The 16,841-nt window shown below is 46.8% G+C and overlaps 10 non-coding genes and 1 pseudogene across 10 annotated transcripts; all 11 read right to left on the reverse strand.

Annotated features, from left to right (window-relative positions):
* Positions 1–1,204: 1,204 nt before the first annotated feature.
* LOC142279788 (U2 spliceosomal RNA) lies at positions 1,205–1,400 on the reverse strand. The gene has a single exon (XR_012742263.1). It is a non-coding gene; the product is annotated as a U2 spliceosomal RNA (small nuclear RNA).
* A 697-nt stretch (positions 1,401–2,097) lies between these two features.
* Positions 2,098–2,211, reverse strand: LOC142279789 (U2 spliceosomal RNA; annotated as a pseudogene).
* Positions 2,212–3,598: 1,387 nt separating this feature from the next.
* Positions 3,599–3,789, reverse strand: LOC142279777 (U2 spliceosomal RNA). The gene has a single exon (XR_012742253.1). It is a non-coding gene; the product is annotated as a U2 spliceosomal RNA (small nuclear RNA).
* Positions 3,790–5,176: 1,387 nt separating this feature from the next.
* Positions 5,177–5,367, reverse strand: LOC142279778 (U2 spliceosomal RNA). Its single transcript, XR_012742254.1, has one exon. It is a non-coding gene; the product is annotated as a U2 spliceosomal RNA (small nuclear RNA).
* Positions 5,368–6,754: 1,387 nt separating this feature from the next.
* LOC142279780 (U2 spliceosomal RNA) lies at positions 6,755–6,945 on the reverse strand. The gene has a single exon (XR_012742256.1). It is a non-coding gene; the product is annotated as a U2 spliceosomal RNA (small nuclear RNA).
* A 1,387-nt stretch (positions 6,946–8,332) lies between these two features.
* LOC142279781 (U2 spliceosomal RNA) lies at positions 8,333–8,523 on the reverse strand. The gene has a single exon (XR_012742257.1). It is a non-coding gene; the product is annotated as a U2 spliceosomal RNA (small nuclear RNA).
* Positions 8,524–9,910: 1,387 nt separating this feature from the next.
* LOC142279782 (U2 spliceosomal RNA) lies at positions 9,911–10,101 on the reverse strand. The gene has a single exon (XR_012742258.1). It is a non-coding gene; the product is annotated as a U2 spliceosomal RNA (small nuclear RNA).
* Positions 10,102–11,488: 1,387 nt separating this feature from the next.
* LOC142279783 (U2 spliceosomal RNA) lies at positions 11,489–11,679 on the reverse strand. The gene has a single exon (XR_012742259.1). It is a non-coding gene; the product is annotated as a U2 spliceosomal RNA (small nuclear RNA).
* A 1,384-nt stretch (positions 11,680–13,063) lies between these two features.
* Positions 13,064–13,250, reverse strand: LOC142279786 (U2 spliceosomal RNA). Its single transcript, XR_012742262.1, has one exon. It is a non-coding gene; the product is annotated as a U2 spliceosomal RNA (small nuclear RNA).
* Positions 13,251–14,633: 1,383 nt separating this feature from the next.
* On the reverse strand, positions 14,634–14,823 carry LOC142279785 (U2 spliceosomal RNA). Its single transcript, XR_012742261.1, has one exon. It is a non-coding gene; the product is annotated as a U2 spliceosomal RNA (small nuclear RNA).
* A 1,381-nt stretch (positions 14,824–16,204) lies between these two features.
* On the reverse strand, positions 16,205–16,395 carry LOC142279784 (U2 spliceosomal RNA). The gene has a single exon (XR_012742260.1). It is a non-coding gene; the product is annotated as a U2 spliceosomal RNA (small nuclear RNA).
* Between the last annotated feature and the right edge of the window lie 446 nt (positions 16,396–16,841).

The following is a 16,841-nucleotide window of genomic DNA, read 5'->3' on the forward strand; positions in this document are numbered from 1 at the left end:
ACTGCAATGAATCTGAATAACTCCTCCTTTAGGGCGCAAGCAACTCCCCTCCCCCTTGCAGTCTTTCCAATTCACGATACAAAAAGACGGACAGGACAGGTTGCCTGACTTTCCGTCACTGCCACCCTTTGCCATCCTTACCCGTAGAAAGCCCTTTCATCATCCCCAAACCCTAATCTTTTCCCTTTCCTTCCCAGCCCCCAAACCCTGCCCTCTGTACCTTTCTCACCACCCGCTTCCCTTCTCCTGTCATCCCCCTACCACCCGGGAAAAAAAGAGATTGCCCCCTCCTTCCACTAGCCCACCCTCCCACCCAAAGAACAACTTCTTCTGCGCAGCTTGTTTTCTAGGCAGCAGCGCTATTGTGATGTCATCGGGGGGCATTGTGACAAGCCGCCAGTGTTCCGTCTCTTCATGTTGTGCACAGTTCAAACGGAAAATACATCAACAGGCAGACTACAGAAAAGCTTACTATCAAAGGTTAGAGGGGGGCTTTCTCAGAGGGCTTTTTACAGTTTTTCTATTCCCAATTAGCCGTTTAAGTGTACTTATTGAAAGTAGTAATTCTTTCATAGGCCGCCCTTTCTTATTATTTGACGTTCCTTATATTGCGGTATGAGGCTTCGCAGTAGGTTGCAAACATTCATCACCCATGACTGTCCCCAATTGAGCTCAGAAGCTCAATGTCTATCATGACCTCTCTTTTAGAATGTCCAAGAGCAAGCAAACTATTCCTCCAGGAGAGGGCGCCAACAGACTACTAAAGAGATCATCATTACTCAAAGAAAACCCCAAAAACCAATGCATGATAGGAATAAACAGGTAACTTTCTTTGGAGTGGAAGCGGAGAGATCGCACCAGATGCCAATTCTAGATGTTATCACACCTGTGGTCACTGCAGCAGCAGGTGAATCCACTTTGTCCAAAAGGGATCTATTCCATTCAATTGCAAATGATCTAGATAAGACAGAGAACTGCAGCACGGGGACATAGCCGAGTTGGTCAGGTTGAGTGGTGATGAGTTTGCTATTTGGATGAATAAAGAAAGTCAAAAGTGTGAAAGATAAAAAACAAAAGGAGGAAGTGTGAAAAGTGAATGGGCCAAATTGAGGTGCATATGAAGACGTATGCTTTCTTCCAATTCATTAAATCGGGCTAATATGAATCAGGTGAATTGAGTTCTGCTTTTGGAAACTGGGTTAAGAAGGGGTGCACCGTTCCTGGAGGTACTGCAATACCAGGTCAATGCGTGGAGTGGACAGAGCAAGCTCTTTTTCCATCTCCCTGTTCTAAAAATCCATTTAATATATGGTCCCCAGATAGGGGACGTATCAGATATTAAACTGATAAGAACAGATTTTGATTTAATGAAGCTTTCCAAAGCACCGCAAAAAATGCATGACCGAAGTCACACCAAAAACAGTGCAAAGGCTAGGATTCGTGTGGACCCCTCCGTGAGGAGAGGGTCCCCAAAAATCAACCCCGTCCCTCCGAGCCAGAAGGCCACAGCAAGGGTCAGGGATCTTCGGTGCTCCCCCAAGCCGAAGCCTGGTTGAGCCTTGTCGTTGCTCCCAGCGTCCACCCAGGCATCTTACCCAAGTGGAGTAGAGAGCTACTAGTTGTTGGTTTCGCAGCCGAAACTGCCCGGACCGTCAACCGGTGTTGGTTTCTCAGCCCAAGGCTAACCGGACCTCCAACCGGGTGTTGGTTTCTCAGCCGAAGCTGACCCGGACCTCCAACCGGGTGTTGGTTTCTCAGCCGAAGCGGACCCAGACCTCCAACCGGGTGTTGGTTTCTCAGCCGAAGCTGACCCGGACCTCCAACCGGGTGTTGGTTTCTCAGCCCAAAGCTGAACGGACCTCCGACCATGATTATAAAAATTTCCCTTCCTAGCCAGAAGGCCGGGATAGAGCAATATGCTCAGAAAGTATGAAAGGGCAAGGTACGGTGTGCTACAGAGCCCAAGGCTCGCCGGGGTCCCAAGCCAGCAAGCTCAGACTCACTCCAGGGTCGTCAGTCCTGGGGCACATTGCACCATAGCCCCCACACTTACTCAGTCTAATAGCCTCGATCCTGGTAGGGCCATGTTTTCCTCTAGATGAGTATACTATACATCAAGAGTACTAGCAAGCGCAACCTTCCAGTGTGCATTGCATCTGCCGAGCCTCACAGATACTACACTTGATCTTAGCCAAAAGGCCGAGAAGCGATAACCAGAATTGGTTTGGGCCTCGAGTGGCACCCTGGCCTATGCCGGACACATCTTAGGGAGAGAGAGCGAGAGGGAGACAAACCCACGCCTACACAAGACATTTTGTCACCCAAGCCAACCCTTGAAAAGGCTGCTTTGCAGAGCCAAAACAAGAAGAATGGTGCGTTTTGCAGCCGCCGCCCACTGCAATGAATCTGAATAACTCCTCCTTTAGGGCGCAAGCAACTCCCCTCCCCCTTGCAGTCTTTCCAATTCACGATACAAAAAGACGGACAGGACAGGTTGCCTGACTTTCCGTCACTGCCACCCTTTGCCATCCTTACCCGTAGAAAGCCCTTTCATCATCCCCAAACCCTAATCTTTTCCCTTTCCTTCCCAGCCCCCAAACCCTGCCCTCTGTACCTTTCTCACCACCCGCTTCCCTTCTCCTGTCATCCCCCTACCACCCGGGAAAAAAAGAGATTGCCCCCTCCTTCCACTAGCCCACCCTCCCACCCAAAGAACAACTTCTTCTGCGCAGCTTGTTTTCTAGGCAGCAGCGCTATTGTGATGTCATCGGGGGGCATTGTGACAAGCCGCCAGTGTTCCGTCTCTTCATGTTGTGCACAGTTCAAACGGAAAATACATCAACAGGCAGACTACAGAAAAGCTTACTATCAAAGGTTAGAGGGGGGCTTTCTCAGAGGGCTTTTTACAGTTTTTCTATTCCCAATTAGCCGTTTAAGTGTACTTATTGAAAGTAGTAATTCTTTCATAGGCCGCCCTTTCTTAGTATTTGACGTTCCTTATATTGCGGTATGAGGCTTCGCAGTAGGTTGCAAACATTCATCACCCATGACTGTCCCCAATTGAGCTCAGAAGCTCAATGTCTATCATGACCTCTCTTTTAGAATGTCCAAGAGCAAGCAAACTATTCCTCCAGGAGAGGGCGCCAACAGACTACTAAAGAGATCATCATTACTCAAAGAAAACCCCAAAAACCAATGCATGATAGGAATAAACAGGTAACTTTCTTTGGAGTGGAAGCGGAGAGATCGCACCAGATGCCAATTCTAGATGTTATCACACCTGTGGTCACTGCAGCAGCAGGTGAATCCACTTTGTCCAAAAGGGATCTATTCCATTCAATTGCAAATGATCTAGATAAGACAGAGAACTGCAGCACGGGGACATAGCCGAGTTGGTCAGGTTGAGTGGTGATGAGTTTGCTATTTGGATGAATAAAGAAAGTCAAAAGTGTGAAAGATAAAAAACAAAAGGAGGAAGTGTGAAAAGTGAATGGGCCAAATTGAGGTGCATATGAAGACGTATGCTTTCTTCCAATTCATTAAATCGGGCTAATATGAATCAGGTGAATTGAGTTCTGCTTTTGGAAACTGGGTTAAGAAGGGGTGCACCGTTCCTGGAGGTACTGCAATACCAGGTCAATGCGTGGAGTGGACAGAGCAAGCTCTTTTTCCATCTCCCTGTTCTAAAAATCCATTTAATATATGGTCCCCAGATAGGGGACGTATCAGATATTAAACTGATAAGAACAGATACTACACTTGATCTTAGCCAAAAGGCCGAGAAGCGATAACCAGAATTGGTTTGGGCCTCGAGTGGCACCCTGGCCTATGCCGGACACATCTTAGGGAGAGAGAGCGAGAGGGAGACAAACCCACGCCTACACAAGACATTTTGTCACCCAAGCCAACCCTTGAAAAGGCTGCTTTGCAGAGCCAAAACAAGAAGAATGGTGCGTTTTGCAGCCGCCGCCCACTGCAATGAATCTGAATAACTCCTCCTTTAGGGCGCAAGCAACTCCCCTCCCCCTTGCAGTCTTTCCAATTCACGATACAAAAAGACGGACAGGACAGGTTGCCTGACTTTCCGTCACTGCCACCCTTTGCCATCCTTACCCGTAGAAAGCCCTTTCATCATCCCCAAACCCTAATCTTTTCCCTTTCCTTCCCAGCCCCCAAACCCTGCCCTCTGTACCTTTCTCACCACCCGCTTCCCTTCTCCTGTCATCCCCCTACCACCCGGGAAAAAAAGAGATTGCCCCCTCCTTCCACTAGCCCACCCTCCCACCCAAAGAACAACTTCTTCTGCGCAGCTTGTTTTCTAGGCAGCAGCGCTATTGTGATGTCATCGGGGGGCATTGTGACAAGCCGCCAGTGTTCCGTCTCTTCATGTTGTGCACAGTTCAAACGGAAAATACATCAACAGGCAGACTACAGAAAAGCTTACTATCAAAGGTTAGAGGGGGGCTTTCTCAGAGGGCTTTTTACAGTTTTTCTATTCCCAATTAGCCGTTTAAGTGTACTTATTGAAAGTAGTAATTCTTTCATAGGCCGCCCTTTCTTAGTATTTGACGTTCCTTATATTGCGGTATGAGGCTTCGCAGTAGGTTGCAAACATTCATCACCCATGACTGTCCCCAATTGAGCTCAGAAGCTCAATGTCTATCATGACCTCTCTTTTAGAATGTCCAAGAGCAAGCAAACTATTCCTCCAGGAGAGGGCGCCAACAGACTACTAAAGAGATCATCATTACTCAAAGAAAACCCCAAAAACCAATGCATGATAGGAATAAACAGGTAACTTTCTTTGGAGTGGAAGCGGAGAGATCGCACCAGATGCCAATTCTAGATGTTATCACACCTGTGGTCACTGCAGCAGCAGGTGAATCCACTTTGTCCAAAAGGGATCTATTCCATTCAATTGCAAATGATCTAGATAAGACAGAGAACTGCAGCACGGGGACATAGCCGAGTTGGTCAGGTTGAGTGGTGATGAGTTTGCTATTTGGATGAATAAAGAAAGTCAAAAGTGTGAAAGATAAAAAACAAAAGGAGGAAGTGTGAAAAGTGAATGGGCCAAATTGAGGTGCATATGAAGACGTATGCTTTCTTCCAATTCATTAAATCGGGCTAATATGAATCAGGTGAATTGAGTTCTGCTTTTGGAAACTGGGTTAAGAAGGGGTGCACCGTTCCTGGAGGTACTGCAATACCAGGTCAATGCGTGGAGTGGACAGAGCAAGCTCTTTTTCCATCTCCCTGTTCTAAAAATCCATTTAATATATGGTCCCCAGATAGGGGACGTATCAGATATTAAACTGATAAGAACAGATACTACACTTGATCTTAGCCAAAAGGCCGAGAAGCGATAACCAGAATTGGTTTGGGCCTCGAGTGGCACCCTGGCCTATGCCGGACACATCTTAGGGAGAGAGAGCGAGAGGGAGACAAACCCACGCCTACACAAGACATTTTGTCACCCAAGCCAACCCTTGAAAAGGCTGCTTTGCAGAGCCAAAACAAGAAGAATGGTGCGTTTTGCAGCCGCCGCCCACTGCAATGAATCTGAATAACTCCTCCTTTAGGGCGCAAGCAACTCCCCTCCCCCTTGCAGTCTTTCCAATTCACGATACAAAAAGACGGACAGGACAGGTTGCCTGACTTTCCGTCACTGCCACCCTTTGCCATCCTTACCCGTAGAAAGCCCTTTCATCATCCCCAAACCCTAATCTTTTCCCTTTCCTTCCCAGCCCCCAAACCCTGCCCTCTGTACCTTTCTCACCACCCGCTTCCCTTCTCCTGTCATCCCCCTACCACCCGGGAAAAAAAGAGATTGCCCCCTCCTTCCACTAGCCCACCCTCCCACCCAAAGAACAACTTCTTCTGCGCAGCTTGTTTTCTAGGCAGCAGCGCTATTGTGATGTCATCGGGGGGCATTGTGACAAGCCGCCAGTGTTCCGTCTCTTCATGTTGTGCACAGTTCAAACGGAAAATACATCAACAGGCAGACTACAGAAAAGCTTACTATCAAAGGTTAGAGGGGGGCTTTCTCAGAGGGCTTTTTACAGTTTTTCTATTCCCAATTAGCCGTTTAAGTGTACTTATTGAAAGTAGTAATTCTTTCATAGGCCGCCCTTTCTTAGTATTTGACGTTCCTTATATTGCGGTATGAGGCTTCGCAGTAGGTTGCAAACATTCATCACCCATGACTGTCCCCAATTGAGCTCAGAAGCTCAATGTCTATCATGACCTCTCTTTTAGAATGTCCAAGAGCAAGCAAACTATTCCTCCAGGAGAGGGCGCCAACAGACTACTAAAGAGATCATCATTACTCAAAGAAAACCCCAAAAACCAATGCATGATAGGAATAAACAGGTAACTTTCTTTGGAGTGGAAGCGGAGAGATCGCACCAGATGCCAATTCTAGATGTTATCACACCTGTGGTCACTGCAGCAGCAGGTGAATCCACTTTGTCCAAAAGGGATCTATTCCATTCAATTGCAAATGATCTAGATAAGACAGAGAACTGCAGCACGGGGACATAGCCGAGTTGGTCAGGTTGAGTGGTGATGAGTTTGCTATTTGGATGAATAAAGAAAGTCAAAAGTGTGAAAGATAAAAAACAAAAGGAGGAAGTGTGAAAAGTGAATGGGCCAAATTGAGGTGCATATGAAGACGTATGCTTTCTTCCAATTCATTAAATCGGGCTAATATGAATCAGGTGAATTGAGTTCTGCTTTTGGAAACTGGGTTAAGAAGGGGTGCACCGTTCCTGGAGGTACTGCAATACCAGGTCAATGCGTGGAGTGGACAGAGCAAGCTCTTTTTCCATCTCCCTGTTCTAAAAATCCATTTAATATATGGTCCCCAGATAGGGGACGTATCAGATATTAAACTGATAAGAACAGATACTACACTTGATCTTAGCCAAAAGGCCGAGAAGCGATAACCAGAATTGGTTTGGGCCTCGAGTGGCACCCTGGCCTATGCCGGACACATCTTAGGGAGAGAGAGCGAGAGGGAGACAAACCCACGCCTACACAAGACATTTTGTCACCCAAGCCAACCCTTGAAAAGGCTGCTTTGCAGAGCCAAAACAAGAAGAATGGTGCGTTTTGCAGCCGCCGCCCACTGCAATGAATCTGAATAACTCCTCCTTTAGGGCGCAAGCAACTCCCCTCCCCCTTGCAGTCTTTCCAATTCACGATACAAAAAGACGGACAGGACAGGTTGCCTGACTTTCCGTCACTGCCACCCTTTGCCATCCTTACCCGTAGAAAGCCCTTTCATCATCCCCAAACCCTAATCTTTTCCCTTTCCTTCCCAGCCCCCAAACCCTGCCCTCTGTACCTTTCTCACCACCCGCTTCCCTTCTCCTGTCATCCCCCTACCACCCGGGAAAAAAAGAGATTGCCCCCTCCTTCCACTAGCCCACCCTCCCACCCAAAGAACAACTTCTTCTGCGCAGCTTGTTTTCTAGGCAGCAGCGCTATTGTGATGTCATCGGGGGGCATTGTGACAAGCCGCCAGTGTTCCGTCTCTTCATGTTGTGCACAGTTCAAACGGAAAATACATCAACAGGCAGACTACAGAAAAGCTTACTATCAAAGGTTAGAGGGGGGCTTTCTCAGAGGGCTTTTTACAGTTTTTCTATTCCCAATTAGCCGTTTAAGTGTACTTATTGAAAGTAGTAATTCTTTCATAGGCCGCCCTTTCTTAGTATTTGACGTTCCTTATATTGCGGTATGAGGCTTCGCAGTAGGTTGCAAACATTCATCACCCATGACTGTCCCCAATTGAGCTCAGAAGCTCAATGTCTATCATGACCTCTCTTTTAGAATGTCCAAGAGCAAGCAAACTATTCCTCCAGGAGAGGGCGCCAACAGACTACTAAAGAGATCATCATTACTCAAAGAAAACCCCAAAAACCAATGCATGATAGGAATAAACAGGTAACTTTCTTTGGAGTGGAAGCGGAGAGATCGCACCAGATGCCAATTCTAGATGTTATCACACCTGTGGTCACTGCAGCAGCAGGTGAATCCACTTTGTCCAAAAGGGATCTATTCCATTCAATTGCAAATGATCTAGATAAGACAGAGAACTGCAGCACGGGGACATAGCCGAGTTGGTCAGGTTGAGTGGTGATGAGTTTGCTATTTGGATGAATAAAGAAAGTCAAAAGTGTGAAAGATAAAAAACAAAAGGAGGAAGTGTGAAAAGTGAATGGGCCAAATTGAGGTGCATATGAAGACGTATGCTTTCTTCCAATTCATTAAATCGGGCTAATATGAATCAGGTGAATTGAGTTCTGCTTTTGGAAACTGGGTTAAGAAGGGGTGCACCGTTCCTGGAGGTACTGCAATACCAGGTCAATGCGTGGAGTGGACAGAGCAAGCTCTTTTTCCATCTCCCTGTTCTAAAAATCCATTTAATATATGGTCCCCAGATAGGGGACGTATCAGATATTAAACTGATAAGAACAGATACTACACTTGATCTTAGCCAAAAGGCCGAGAAGCGATAACCAGAATTGGTTTGGGCCTCGAGTGGCACCCTGGCCTATGCCGGACACATCTTAGGGAGAGAGAGCGAGAGGGAGACAAACCCACGCCTACACAAGACATTTTGTCACCCAAGCCAACCCTTGAAAAGGCTGCTTTGCAGAGCCAAAACAAGAAGAATGGTGCGTTTTGCAGCCGCCGCCCACTGCAATGAATCTGAATAACTCCTCCTTTAGGGCGCAAGCAACTCCCCTCCCCCTTGCAGTCTTTCCAATTCACGATACAAAAAGACGGACAGGACAGGTTGCCTGACTTTCCGTCACTGCCACCCTTTGCCATCCTTACCCGTAGAAAGCCCTTTCATCATCCCCAAACCCTAATCTTTTCCCTTTCCTTCCCAGCCCCCAAACCCTGCCCTCTGTACCTTTCTCACCACCCGCTTCCCTTCTCCTGTCATCCCCCTACCACCCGGGAAAAAAAGAGATTGCCCCCTCCTTCCACTAGCCCACCCTCCCACCCAAAGAACAACTTCTTCTGCGCAGCTTGTTTTCTAGGCAGCAGCGCTATTGTGATGTCATCGGGGGGCATTGTGACAAGCCGCCAGTGTTCCGTCTCTTCATGTTGTGCACAGTTCAAACGGAAAATACATCAACAGGCAGACTACAGAAAAGCTTACTATCAAAGGTTAGAGGGGGGCTTTCTCAGAGGGCTTTTTACAGTTTTTCTATTCCCAATTAGCCGTTTAAGTGTACTTATTGAAAGTAGTAATTCTTTCATAGGCCGCCCTTTCTTAGTATTTGACGTTCCTTATATTGCGGTATGAGGCTTCGCAGTAGGTTGCAAACATTCATCACCCATGACTGTCCCCAATTGAGCTCAGAAGCTCAATGTCTATCATGACCTCTCTTTTAGAATGTCCAAGAGCAAGCAAACTATTCCTCCAGGAGAGGGCGCCAACAGACTACTAAAGAGATCATCATTACTCAAAGAAAACCCCAAAAACCAATGCATGATAGGAATAAACAGGTAACTTTCTTTGGAGTGGAAGCGGAGAGATCGCACCAGATGCCAATTCTAGATGTTATCACACCTGTGGTCACTGCAGCAGCAGGTGAATCCACTTTGTCCAAAAGGGATCTATTCCATTCAATTGCAAATGATCTAGATAAGACAGAGAACTGCAGCACGGGGACATAGCCGAGTTGGTCAGGTTGAGTGGTGATGAGTTTGCTATTTGGATGAATAAAGAAAGTCAAAAGTGTGAAAGATAAAAAACAAAAGGAGGAAGTGTGAAAAGTGAATGGGCCAAATTGAGGTGCATATGAAGACGTATGCTTTCTTCCAATTCATTAAATCGGGCTAATATGAATCAGGTGAATTGAGTTCTGCTTTTGGAAACTGGGTTAAGAAGGGGTGCACCGTTCCTGGAGGTACTGCAATACCAGGTCAATGCGTGGAGTGGACAGAGCAAGCTCTTTTTCCATCTCCCTGTTCTAAAAATCCATTTAATATATGGTCCCCAGATAGGGGACGTATCAGATATTAAACTGATAAGAACAGATACTACACTTGATCTTAGCCAAAAGGCCGAGAAGCGATAACCAGAATTGGTTTGGGCCTCGAGTGGCACCCTGGCCTATGCCGGACACATCTTAGGGAGAGAGAGCGAGAGGGAGACAAACCCACGCCTACACAAGACATTTTGTCACCCAAGCCAACCCTTGAAAAGGCTGCTTTGCAGAGCCAAAACAAGAAGAATGGTGCGTTTTGCAGCCGCCGCCCACTGCAATGAATCTGAATAACTCCTCCTTTAGGGCGCAAGCAACTCCCCTCCCCCTTGCAGTCTTTCCAATTCACGATACAAAAAGACGGACAGGACAGGTTGCCTGACTTTCCGTCACTGCCACCCTTTGCCATCCTTACCCGTAGAAAGCCCTTTCATCATCCCCAAACCCTAATCTTTTCCCTTTCCTTCCCAGCCCCCAAACCCTGCCCTCTGTACCTTTCTCACCACCCGCTTCCCTTCTCCTGTCATCCCCCTACCACCCGGGAAAAAAAGAGATTGCCCCCTCCTTCCACTAGCCCACCCTCCCACCCAAAGAACAACTTCTTCTGCGCAGCTTGTTTTCTAGGCAGCAGCGCTATTGTGATGTCATCGGGGGGCATTGTGACAAGCCGCCAGTGTTCCGTCTCTTCATGTTGTGCACAGTTCAAACGGAAAATACATCAACAGGCAGACTACAGAAAAGCTTACTATCAAAGGTTAGAGGGGGGCTTTCTCAGAGGGCTTTTTACAGTTTTTCTATTCCCAATTAGCCGTTTAAGTGTACTTATTGAAAGTAGTAATTCTTTCATAGGCCGCCCTTTCTTAGTATTTGACGTTCCTTATATTGCGGTATGAGGCTTCGCAGTAGGTTGCAAACATTCATCACCCATGACTGTCCCCAATTGAGCTCAGAAGCTCAATGTCTATCATGACCTCTCTTTTAGAATGTCCAAGAGCAAGCAAACTATTCCTCCAGGAGAGGGCGCCAACAGACTACTAAAGAGATCATCATTACTCAAAGAAAACCCCAAAAACCAATGCATGATAGGAATAAACAGGTAACTTTCTTTGGAGTGGAAGCGGAGAGATCGCACCAGATGCCAATTCTAGATGTTATCACACCTGTGGTCACTGCAGCAGCAGGTGAATCCACTTTGTCCAAAAGGGATCTATTCCATTCAATTGCAAATGATCTAGATAAGACAGAGAACTGCAGCACGGGGACATAGCCGAGTTGGTCAGGTTGAGTGGTGATGAGTTTGCTATTTGGATGAATAAAGAAAGTCAAAAGTGTGAAAGATAAAAAACAAAAGGAGGAAGTGTGAAAAGTGAATGGGCCAAATTGAGGTGCATATGAAGACGTATGCTTTCTTCCAATTCATTAAATCGGGCTAATATGAATCAGGTGAATTGAGTTCTGCTTTTGGAAACTGGGTTAAGAAGGGGTGCACCGTTCCTGGAGGTACTGCAATACCAGGTCAATGCGTGGAGTGGACAGAGCAAGCTCTTTTTCCATCTCCCTGTTCTAAAAATCCATTTAATATATGGTCCCCAGATAGGGGACGTATCAGATATTAAACTGATAAGAACAGATACTACACTTGATCTTAGCCAAAAGGCCGAGAAGCGATAACCAGAATTGGTTTGGGCCTCGAGTGGCACCCTGGCCTATGCCGGACACATCTTAGGGAGAGAGAGCGAGAGGGAGACAAACCCACGCCTACACAAGACATTTTGTCACCCAAGCCAACCCTTGAAAAGGCTGCTTTGCAGAGCCAAAACAAGAAGAATGGTGCGTTTTGCAGCCGCCGCCCACTGCAATGAATCTGAATAACTCCTCCTTTAGGGCGCAAGCAACTCCCCTCCCCCTTGCAGTCTTTCCAATTCACGATACAAAAAGACGGACAGGACAGGTTGCCTGACTTTCCGTCACTGCCACCCTTTGCCATCCTTACCCGTAGAAAGCCCTTTCATCATCCCCAAACCCTAATCTTTTCCCTTTCCTTCCCAGCCCCCAAACCCTGCCCTCTGTACCTTTCTCACCACCCGCTTCCCTTCTCCTGTCATCCCCCTACCACCCGGGAAAAAAAGAGATTGCCCCCTCCTTCCACTAGCCCACCCTCCCACCCAAAAGAACAACTTCTTCTGCGCAGCTTGTTTTCTAGGCAGCAGCGCTATTGTGATGTCATCGGGGGGCATTGTGACAAGCCGCCAGTGTTCCGTCTCTTCATGTTGTGCACAGTTCAAACGGAAAATACATCAACAGGCAGACTACAGAAAGCTTACTATCAAAGGTTAGAGGGGGGCTTTCTCAGAGGGCTTTTTACAGTTTTTCTATCCCAATTAGCCGTTTAAGTGTACTTATTGAAAGTAGTAATTCTTTCATAGGCCGCCCTTTCTTAGTATTTGACGTTCCTTATATTGCGGTATGAGGCTTCGCAGTAGGTTGCAAACATTCATCACCCATGACTGTCCCCAATTGAGCTCAGAAGCTCAATGTCTATCATGACCTCTCTTTTAGAATGTCCAAGAGCAAGCAAACTATTCCTCCAGGAGAGGGCCGCAACAGACTACTAAAGAGATCATCATTACTCAAAGAAAACCCAAAACCAATGCATGATAGGAATAAACAGGTAACTTTCTTTGGAGTGGAAGCGGAGAGATCGCACCAGATGCCAATTCTAGATGTTATCACACCTGTGGTCACTGCAGCAGCAGGTGAATCCACTTTGTCCAAAAGGGATCTATTCCATTCAATTGCAAATGATCTAGATAAGACAGAGAACTGCAGCACGGGGACATAGCCGAGTTGGTCAGGTTGAGTGGTGATGAGTTTGCTATTTGGATGAATTAAAGAAAGTCAAAAGTGTGAAAGATAAAAAACAAAGGAGGAAGTGTGAAAAGTGAATGGGCCAAATTGAGGTGCATATGAAGACGTATGCTTTCTTCCAATTCATTAAATCGGGCTAATATGAATCAGGTGAATTGAGTTCTGCTTTTGGAAACTGGGTTAAGAAGGGGTGCACCGTTCCTGGAGGTACTGCAATACAGGTCAATGCGTGGAGTGGACAGAGCAAGCTCTTTTTCCATCTCCCTGTTCTAAAAATCCATTTAATATATGGTCCCAGATAGGGGACGTATCAGATATTAAACTGATAAGAACAGATACTACACTTGATCTTAGCCAAAGGCGAGAAGCGATAACCAGAATTGGTTTGGGCCTCGAGTGGCACCCTGGCCTATGCCGGACACATCTTAGGGAGAGAGAGCGAGAGGGAGACAAACCCACGCCTACACAAGACATTTTGTCACCAAGCCAACCCTTGAAAAGGCTGCTTTGCAGAGCCAAAACAAGAAGAATGGTGCGTTTTGCAGCCGCCGCCCACTGCAATGATCTGAATAACTCCTCCTTTAGGGCGCAAGCAACTCCCCTCCCCCTTGCAGTCTTTCCAATTCACGATACAAAAAGACGGACAGGACAGGTTGCCTGACTTTCCGTCACTGCCACCCTTTGCCATCCTTACCCGTAGAAAGCCCTTTCATCATCCCCAAACCCTAATCTTTTCCCTTTCCTTCCCAGCCCCCAAACCCTGCCCTCTGTACCTTTCTCACCACCCGCTTCCCTTCTCCTGTCATCCCCCTACCACCCGGGAAAAAAAGAGATTGCCCCCTCCTTCCACTAGCCCACCCTCCCACCCAAAGAACAACTTCTTCTGCGCAGCTTGTTTTCTAGGCAGCAGCGCTATTGTGATGTCATCGGGGGGCATTGTGACAAGCGCCAGTGTTCCGTCTCTTCATGTTGTGCACAGTTCAAACGGAAAATACATCAACAGGCAGACTACAGAAAAGCTTACTATCAAAGGTTAGAGGGGGGCTTTCTCAGAGGGCTTTTACAGTTTTTCTATTCCCAATTAGCCGTTTAAGTGTACTTATTGAAAGTAGTAATTCTTTCATAGGCCGCCCTTTCTTAGTATTTGACGTTCCTTATATTGCGGTATGAGGCTTCGCAGTAGGTTGCAAACATTCATCACCCATGACTGTCCCCAATTGAGCTCAGAAGCTCAATGTCTATCATGACCTCTCTTTTAGAATGTCCAAGAGCAAGCAAACTATTCCTCCAGGAGAGGGCGCCAACAGACTACTAAAGAGATCATCATTACTCAAAGAAAACCCAAAAACCAATGCATGATAGGAATAAACAGGTAACTTTCTTTGGAGTGGAAGCGGAGAGATCGCACCAGATGCCAATTCTAGATGTTATCACACCTGTGGTCACTGCAGCAGCAGGTGAATCCACTTTGTCCAAAGGGATCTATTCCATTCAATTGCAAATGATCTAGATAAGACAGAGAACTGCAGCACGGGGACATAGCCGAGTTGGTCAGGTTGAGTGGTGATGAGTTTTGCTATTTGGATGAATAAAGAAAGTCAAAAGTGTGAAAGATAAAAAACAAAAGGAGGAAGTGTGAAAAGTGAATGGGCCAAATTGAGGTGCATATGAAGACGTATGCTTTCTTCCAATTCATTAAATCGGGGCTAATATGAATCAGGTGAATTGAGTTCTGCTTTTGGAAACTGGGTTAAGAAGGGGTGCACCGTTCCTGGAGGTACTGCAATACCAGGTCAATGCGTGAGTGGACAGAGCAAGCTCTTTTTCCATCTCCCTGTTCTAAAAATCCATTTAATATATGGTCCCCAGATAGGGGACGTATCAGATATTAAACTGATAAGAACAGATACTACACTTGATCTTAGCCAAAAGGCCGAGAAGCGATAACCAGAATTGGTTTGGGCCTCGAGTGGCACCCTGGCCTATGCCGGACACATCTTAGGGAGAGAGAGCGAGAGGGAGACAAACCCACGCCTACACAAGACATTTTGTCACCCAAGCCAACCCTTGAAAAGGCTGCTTTGCAGAGCCAAAACAAGAAGAATGGTGCGTTTTGCAGCCGCCGCCCACTGCAATGAATCTGAATAACTCCTCCTTTAGGCGCAAGCAACTCCCCTCCCCCTTGCAGTCTTTCCAATTCACGATACAAAAAGACGGACAGGACAGGTTGCCTGACTTTCCGTCACTGCCACCCTTTGCCATCCTTACCCGTAGAAAGCCCTTTCATCATCCCCAACCCTAATCTTTTCCCTTTCCTTCCCAGCCCCCAAACCCTGCCCTCTGTACCTTTCTCACCACCCGCTTCCCTTCTCCTGTCATCCCCCTACCACCGGGAAAAAAAGAGATTGCCCCCTCCTTCACTAGCCCACCCTCCCACCCAAAGAACAACTTCTTCTGCGCAGCTTGTTTTCTAGGCAGCAGCGCTATTGTGATGTCATCGGGGGGCATTGTGACAAGCCGCCAGTGTTCCGTCTCTTCATGTTGTGCACAGTTCAAACGGAAAATACATCAACAGCAGACTACAGAAAAGCTTACTATCAAAGGTTAGAGGGGGCTTTCTCAGAGGGCTTTTTACAGTTTTTCTATTCCCAATTAGCCGTTTAAGTGTACTTATTGAAAGTAGTAATTCTTTCATAGGCCGCCCTTTCTTAGTATTTGACGTTCCTTATATTGCGGTATGAGGCTTCGCAGTAGGTTGCAAACATTCATCACCCATGACTGTCCCCAATTGAGCTCAGAAGCTCAATGTCTATCATGACCTCTCTTTTAGAATGTCCAAGAGCAAGCAAACTATTCCTCCAGGAGAGGGCGCAACAGACTACTAAAGAGATCATCATTACTCAAAGAAAACCCCAAAAACCAATGCATGATAGGAATAAACAGGTAACTTTCTTTGGAGTGGAAGCGGAGAGATCGCACCAGATGCCAATTCTAGATGTTATCACACCTGTGGTCACTGCAGCAGCAGGTGAATCCACTTTGTCCAAAAGGGATCTATTCCATTCAATTGCAAATGATCTAGATAAGACAGAGAACTGCAGCACGGGGGACATAGCCGAGTTGGTCAGGTTGAGTGGTGATGAGTTTGCTATTTGGATGAATAAAGAAAGTCAAAAGTGTGAAAGATAAAAAACAAAAGGAGGAAGTGTGAAAAGTGAATGGGCCAAATTGAGGTGCATATGAAGACGTATGCTTTCTTCCAATTCATTAAATCGGGCTAATATGAATCAGGTGAATTGAGTTCTGCTTTTGGAAACTGGGTTAAGAAGGGGTGCACCGTTCCTGGAGGTACTGCAATACCAGGTCAATGCGTGGAGTGGACAGAGCAAGCTCTTTTTCCATCTCCCTGTTCTAAAAATCCATTTAATATATGGTCCCCAGATAGGGGACGTATCAGATATTAAACTGATAAGAACAGATACTACACTTGATCTTAGCCAAAAGGCCGAGAAGCGATAACCAGAATTGGTTTGGGCCTCGAGTGGCACCCTGCCTATGCCGGACACATCTTAGGGAGAGAGAGCGAGAGGGAGACAAACCCACGCCTACACAAGACATTTTGTCACCCAAGCCAACCCTTGAAAAGGCTGCTTTGCAGAGCCAAAACAAGAAGAATGGTGCGTTTTGCAGCCGCCGCCCACTGCAATGAATCTGAATAACTCCTCCTTTAGGGCGCAAGCAACTCCCCTCCCCCTTGCAGTCTTTCCAATTCACGATACAAAAAGACGGACAGGACAGGTTGCCTGACTTTCCGTCACTGCCACCCTTTGCCATCCTTACCCGTAGAAAGCCCTTTCATCATCCCCAAACCCTAATCTTTTCCCTTTCCTTCCCAGCCCCCAAACCCTGCCCTCTGTACCTTTCTCACCACCCGCTTCCCTTCTCCTGTCATCCCCCTACCAC

The sequence above is a fragment of the Anomaloglossus baeobatrachus genome, unplaced genomic scaffold (assembly GCF_048569485.1).
Source record: "Anomaloglossus baeobatrachus isolate aAnoBae1 unplaced genomic scaffold, aAnoBae1.hap1 Scaffold_4387, whole genome shotgun sequence".
Classification (NCBI taxonomy): Eukaryota; Metazoa; Chordata; class Amphibia; order Anura; family Aromobatidae; genus Anomaloglossus; species Anomaloglossus baeobatrachus.